This window comes from Rana temporaria, chromosome 8, assembly GCF_905171775.1.
Source record: "Rana temporaria chromosome 8, aRanTem1.1, whole genome shotgun sequence".
Lineage (NCBI taxonomy): Eukaryota > Metazoa > Chordata > Amphibia > Anura > Ranidae > Rana > Rana temporaria.
Genome location: NC_053496.1, coordinates 3100760 through 3108374, shown reverse-complemented (window position 1 = coordinate 3108374; position 7615 = coordinate 3100760).

The following is a 7615-nucleotide window of genomic DNA, read 5'->3' as shown; positions in this document are numbered from 1 at the left end:
TCTCTACTGGGAACACTGATGTAAGGAGGGAATCTGATAGGGACCCTGATGTAAGGGGGGGCTCTGATATAAGGGGGACTCTGATGGGGACAGCTGATGTAAGGTGGAACACTGATGAATGGGTGTTCTCTACTAGGGACACCTAATGCAAGGGGGATCTGATGGGGACACTGATATAGGGGAGTGCTCTACTGGAGAAACCTGATGTAAGGGGGACTCTGATTTTGACACTGGTGAAAAGGGGCACTGATGAGGACACTGATAAAGGGGGTGCTCTACAGGGGACACCTGATGTAAGGAGGGACTCTACTGGGGACACCTAATGCAAGGGGGGAGGGGATCTGATGGGGACACTGATATAGGGGAGTGCTCTACTGGAGAAACCTGATGTAAGGGGGACTCTGATTGTGACACTGGTGAAAAGGGGCACTGATGAGGACACTGATAAAGGGGGTGCTCTACTGGGGACACCTGATGTAAGGAGGGACTCTACTGGGGACACCTAATGCAAGGGGGGAGGGGATCTGATGGGGACACTGATATAAGGAAGTGCTCTACTGGGGGCACACTGATGAGGACACCTGATGTAAGGGGGCACTCTGATGGGGACACCTGTTGTAAGGGGGGACTCTGATGAGGACACCTGATGTAAGGGGGCACTCTGATGGGGACACCTGATGTAAGGGGGGACTCTGATGGGGACACCTGATGTAAGGGGGGACTCTGATGGGGACACCTGATGTAAGGGGGGACTCTGACGGGGGACACCTGATGTAAGGGGGCACTCTGATGGGGACACCTGATGTAAGGGGGCACTCTGATGGGGACACCTGATGTAAGGAGGGACTCTGATGGGGACACCTGTTGTAAGGGGGCACTCTGATGGGGACACCTGATGTAAGGAGGCACACTGATGAGGACACCTGATGTAAGGGGGGACTCTGATGAGGACACCTGATGTAAGGGGGGACTCTGATGAGGACACCTGATGTAAGGGGGCACTCTGATAGGGACACCTGATGTAAGGGGCACAGATACTACTACATACCCGGGTCATGACACATGAGACTGTCAGTGATTCACACACAGGGCTAGATTCAGGTAGATTGGCGCATCTTTATACCGGCGTAGCGTATCTCATATGCGCTACGCCAACGTAACTCTGAGAGGTAAGTAAAGTATTAAAAAAATTCAATATACTGAAAGTATATAAATCACTGCGCTACTAATAAACGTATAAATAGCTGCCAACACTACAGAATTAGATCAAATTCTGAACAGACAAGCAAAAACAAGAAAAAAATGTAGCGCTAATAATACGTGCAAACAAACAATAGTGAAGTGGGGAGGGGTGCATTGTGACAGGGTGAGTTGGTTGGGGAGGGGTGCACTGTGACAGGGTGAGTTGGTTGGGGAGGGGTGCATTGTGACAGGGTGAGTTGGTTGGGGAGGGGTGCACTGTGACAGGGTGAGTTGGTTGGGGAGGGGTGCACTGTGACAGGGTGAGTTGGTTGGGGAGGGGTGCACTGTGAGTGGGTGAGTTGGTTGGGGAGGGGTGCGCTGTGAGAGGGTGAGTTGGTTGGGGAGGGGTGCGCTGTGAGAGGGTGAGTTGGTTGTGGAGGGGTGTACTGTGAGTTGGTTGGGGAGGGGTGCGCTGTGACAGGGTGAGTTGGTTGGGGAGGGGTGCGCTGTGAGAGGGTGAGTTGGTTGTGGAGGGGTGCACTGTGAGTGGGTGAGTTGGTTGGGGAGGGGTGCGCTGTGAGAGGGTGAGTTGGTTGTGGAGGGGTGCACTGTGAGAGGGTGAGTTGGTTGTGGAGGGGTGCACTGTGAGTTGGTTGGGGAGGGGTGCGCTGTGACAGGGTGAGTTGGTTGGGGAGGGGTGCGCTGTGAGAGGGTGAGTTGGTTGTGGAGGGGTGCACTGTGAGAGGGTGAGTTGGTTGGGGAGGGGTGCGCTGTGAGAGGGTGAGTTGGTTGGGGAGGGGTGCACTGTGAGAGGGTGAGTTGGTTGGGGAGGGGTGCGCTGTGAGAGGGTGAGTTGGTTGTGGAGGGGTGCACTGTGAGTTGGTTGGGGAGGGGTGCGCTGTGACAGGGTGAGTTGGTTGGGGAGGGGTGCGCTGTGAGAGGGTGAGTTGGTTGTGGAGGGGTGCACTGTGAGTGGGTGAGTTGGTTGGGGAGGGGTGCGCTGTGAGAGGGTGAGTTGGTTGTGGAGGGGTGCACTGTGAGAGGGTGAGTTGGTTGGGGAGGGGTGCACTGTGAGAGGGTGAGTTGGTTGGGGAGGGGTGCACTGTGACAGGGTGAGTTGGTTGGGGAGGGGTGCACTGTGACAGGGTGAGTTGGTTGGGGAGGGGTGCACTGTGACAGGGTGAGTTGGTTGGGGAGGGGTGCACTGTGAGTGGGTGAGTTGGTTGGGGAGGGGTGCGCTGTGAGAGGGTGAGTTGGTTGGGGAGGGGTGCGCTGTGAGAGGGTGAGTTGGTTGTGGAGGGGTGCACTGTGAGTTGGTTGGGGAGGGGTGCGCTGTGACAGGGTGAGTTGGTTGGGGAGGGGTGCGCTGTGAGAGGGTGAGTTGGTTGTGGAGGGGTGCACTGTGAGTGGGTGAGTTGGTTGGGGAGGGGTGCGCTGTGAGAGGGTGAGTTGGTTGTGGAGGGGTGCACTGTGAGAGGGTGAGTTGGTTGTGGAGGGGTGCACTGTGAGTTGGTTGGGGAGGGGTGCGCTGTGACAGGGTGAGTTGGTTGGGGAGGGGTGCGCTGTGAGAGGGTGAGTTGGTTGTGGAGGGGTGCACTGTGAGTGGGTGAGTTGGTTGGGGAGGGGTGCGCTGTGAGAGGGTGAGTTGGTTGGGGAGGGGTGCACTGTGAGAGGGTGAGTTGGTTGGGGAGGGGTGCGCTGTGAGAGGGTGAGTTGGTTGTGGAGGGGTGCACTGTGAGTTGGTTGGGGAGGGGTGCGCTGTGACAGGGTGAGTTGGTTGGGGAGGGGTGCGCTGTGAGAGGGTGAGTTGGTTGTGGAGGGGTGCGCTGTGAGAGGGTGAGTTGGTTGTGGAGGGGTGCACTGTGAGTGGGTGAGCTGGTTGGGGAGGGGTGCGCTGTGAGAGGGTGAGTTGGTTGTGGAGGGGTGCACTGTGAGAGGGTGAGTTGGTTGTGGAGGGGTGCACTGTGAGTGGGTGAGCTGGTTGGGGAGGGGTGCGCTGTGACAGGGTGAGTTGGTTGGGGAGGGGTGCACTGTGAGAGGGTGAGTTGGTTGGGGAGGGGTGCACTGTGACAGGGTGAGTTGGTTGGGGAGGGGTGCGCTGTGAGAGGGTGAGTTGGTTGTGGAGGGGTGCGCTGTGAGAGGGTGAGTTGGTTGTGGAGGGGTGCACTGTGAGTGGGTGAGCTGGTTGGGGAGGGGTGCGCTGTGAGAGGGTGAGTTGGTTGTGGAGGGGTGCACTGTGAGAGGGTGAGTTGGTTGGGGAGGGGTACACAGGGCCGCCATCAGGGGGGTACAAGCATTACACCTGTAAGGGGGCCGATGGGAGAGGGAATTTAGGGCTGGCAGGTGGTATGAATTTGCAAATTTGGGGGGCGGTTGTGTTGGGAGAGGAGATGGGGAAACAGGATTTGTGCTAGAAGAAGTTATATGGTAGAGGGGAGAGGGGGATTTGTGCCACGATTTAAAGGGGACGTACAGGTACGTCCATATGCGCAGCCGTGCCATTTTGCCCATGTAAATAGTCGTGCGTGTATCTGGATAAAGAAAGGCCCGTAGACGTGGTGTATCTAGATAAAGGAAGGTCTGTAGACGTGGTGTATCTGGATAAAGAAAGGCCCGTAGACGTGGTGTATCTAGATAAAGGAAGGCCCGTAGACGTGGTGTATCTAGATAAAGGAAGGTCTGTAGACGTGGTGTATCTGGATAAAGAAAGGCCCGTAGACGTGGTGTATCTAGATAAAGGAAGGCCCGTAGACGTGGTGTATCTAGATAAAGGAAGGCCTGTAGACGTGGTGTATCTAGATAAAGGAAGGACCGTAGACATGGTGTATCTAGATAAAGGAAGGCCCGTAGACGTGGTGTATCTAGATAAAGGAAGGCCCGTAGACGTGGTGTATCTAGATAAAGGAAGGCCCGTAGACGTGGTGTATCTAGATAAAGGAAGGCCCGTAGACGTGGTGTATCTAGATAAAGGAAGGCCCGTAGACGTGGTGTATCTGGATAAAGGAAGGCCCGTAGATGTGGTGTATCTGGATAAAGGAAGGCCCGTAGATGTGGTGTATCTAGATAAAGGAAGGCCCGTAGATGTGGTGTATCTGGATAAAGGAAGGCCTGTAGACGTGGTGTATCTGGATAAAGGAAGGCCCGTAGATGTGGTGTATCTGGATAAAGGAAGGCCCGTAGATGTGGTGTATCTGGATAAAGGAAGGCCCGTAGACGTGGTGTATCTGGATAAAGGAAGGCCCGTAGACGTGGTGTATCTGGATAAAGGAAGGCCCGTAGACGTGGTGTATCTGGATAAAGGAAGGCCCGTAGACGTGGTGTATCTGGATAAAGGAAGGCCCGTAGACGTGGTGTATCTAGATAAAGGAAGGTCCGTAGACGTGGTGTATCTAGATAAAGGAAGGCCTGTAGATGTGGTGTATCTAGATAAAGGAAGGCCCCGTAGACGTGGTGTATCTAGATAAAGGAAGGCACGTAGACGTGGTGTATCTAGATAAAGGAAGGCCCGTAGACGTGGTGTATCTAGATAAAGGAATGCCAGTAGACGTGGTGTATCTGGATAAAGGAAGGCCCGTAGACGTGGTGTATCTAGATAAAGGAAGGCCCGTAGACGTGGTGTATCTGGATAAAGGAAGGCCCATAGACGTGGTGTATCTGGATAAAGGAAGGCCCGTAGACGTGGTGTATCTAGATAAAGGAAGGCCCGTAGATGTGGTGTATCTAGATAAAGGAAGGCCCGTAGATGTGGTGTATCTGAATAAAGGAAGGCCCATAGACGTGGTGTATCTAGATAAAGGAAGGCCCGTAGACGTGGTGTATCTGGATAAAGGAAGGCCCGTAGACGTGGTGTATCTAGATAAAGGAAGGCCCGTAGACGTGGTGTATCTGGATAAAGGAAGGCCCGTAGACGTGGTGTATCTGGATAAAGGAAGACCCGTAGACGTGGTGTATCTGGATAAAGGAAGGCCCGTAGACGTGGTGTATCTAGATAAAGGAAGGCCCGTAGATGTGGTGTATCTAGATAAAGGAAGGCCCGTAGATGTGGTGTATCTAGATAAAGGAAGGCCCGTAGACGTGGTGTATCTAGATAAAGGAAGGCCCGTAGATGTGGTGTATCTGAATAAAGGAAGGCCCATAGACGTGGTGTATCTAGATAAAGGAAGGCCCGTAGACGTGGTGTATCTGGATAAAGGAAGGCCCGTAGACGTGGTGTATCTAGATAAAGGAAGGCCCGTAGACGTGGTGTATCTGGATAAAGGAAGGCCCATAGACGTGGTGTATCTGGATAAAGGAAGGCCCGTAGACGTGGTGTATCTAGATAAAGGAAGGCCCGTAGACGTGGTGTATCTAGATAAAGGAAGGCCCGTAGATGTGGTGTATCTGGATAAAGGAAGGCCCATAGACATGGTGTATCTAGATAAAGGAAGGCCCGTAGACGTGGTGTATCTGGATAAAGGAAGGCCCGTAGACGTGGTGTATCTAGATAAAGGAAGACCCGTAGACGTGGTGTATCTAGATAAAGGAAGGCTCGTAGACGTGGTGTATCTGGGTAAATAAGGGTGAGTACATGGACCATAGGGTGAGTACATGGACAATAGGGGGAGTACAAGGACCATAGGGGGAGTACAAGGACCATAGGGGAAGTACATGGACCATGGGGGGAGTACAAGGACCATAGGGGGAGTACATGGACCATAGGGGGAGTACATGGACCATAGGGGGAGTACAAGGACCATAGGGGGAGTACAAGGGCCATAGGGTGAGTACATGGACCATAGGGTAAGTACATGGACCATAGGGTGAGTACATGGACCATAGGGTAAGTACATGGACCATAGGGTGAGTACATGGACCATAGGGGGGAATACATGGACCATAGGGGGAGTACATGGACCATAGGGGGAGTACATGGACAATAGGGGGAGTACATGGACCATAGGGTGAGTACATGGACCATAGGGGGGAATACATGGACCATAGGGGGAGTACATGGACCATAGGGGGAGTACATGGACAATAGGATGAGTACATGGACTATAGGGTGAGTACATGGACCATAGGGGGGAATACATGGACCATAGGGTGAGTACATGGACCATAGGGTGAGTACATGGACCATAGGGGGAGTACATGGACCATAGGGTGAGTACAGAGGGTGAGTACATGGACCATAGGGGGAGTACATGGACCATGGGGGTGATGATGGGCTCAGCAATGGGGGAGGGAGGAGCTCGGGTATGGGGGGGGGGGGGGAACCTCTGGGGGGATCTAGGGTGGAAAAGAACCTGGGGGTCCTAGTAGATGATTGGCTCAGCAATGCCAAGCTGCTGCTAACAAAGTAAACAGAATATTGGCATTAAAAAAGGGGATCAACTCCAGAGATAAAAGGATAATTCTCCCCTCTACAAGACTCTGGTCCGGCCGCACCTGGAGTATGCCGTCCAGTTCTGGGCACCAGTCTTCAGGAAGGATGTACTGGAAATGGAGAGAGTGCAAAGAAGGACAACAAAGCTAATAAAGGGTCTGGAGGAGGAATGGAGGATATTAGTGATGAGGAAAGGGGAGGAGCTCTGAACTTATTCTCTCCGGAGAAGAGACGGGGGGAGGGGAGAGGATTTCACAAATACCGGACTGGTGACCCCACAAGAGGGAGAAAACCTTTTTTTAAGGAAGGGAGTTTAACAAGACACGCGGCCACTCAATAAAATTAGAAGAAAAGAGGTTTAAAATTAAACTACGTAGAGGGTTGTTTACTGTAAGAGCGGCAAGGATGTGGAATTCCCTTCCACAGGCGGTGGTCTCAGCGGGGGAGGGGCATCGGTGGGTTCAAGAAACTATTAGATAATCACCTGAAGGACCACAACATACAGGGATATACAATGTAATACTGATAGATAATCACACACATAGGGGGGACTTGATCGCCTGGATTCTCGTACCTCGGCACATACAGTAGTTATGCCGGCGTAGCGTATCGAATATACGCTACGCCGACGTCGCGCAGAGTGGCAAACACAGTATTCACAAAGCACTTGCTCCCAATGTTGCGCCGGCGTAACGTAAATTCTTTGGCGTAAGCCGGCCTAATTCAGAGTAGGTGGGAGTGGGCGTGATCCATTTAAATGAAGCGTGACTCCATGCAAATGATGGGCCGAACGAACGGAGCATGTGCCGCCCCGTGGACGTATCCCAGTGCGCATTCTTTAGAATCACGTAGGAAATACTCCCTAAGATACGTCAAATCACTGCCTGCGACGTGAACGTGACCTACGCCCAGCCCTATTCACGTACTACTACGTAAACGACGTAAAATACGACGGCTGTTCCCGCGTCCGTACATTAACATGACTTACACCTGCTTTATGAGGCTTAACTTTACGCCGGACGTACGACTTACGTAAACCGCGTATATTAATGCGCGGGGCGCAAGTAC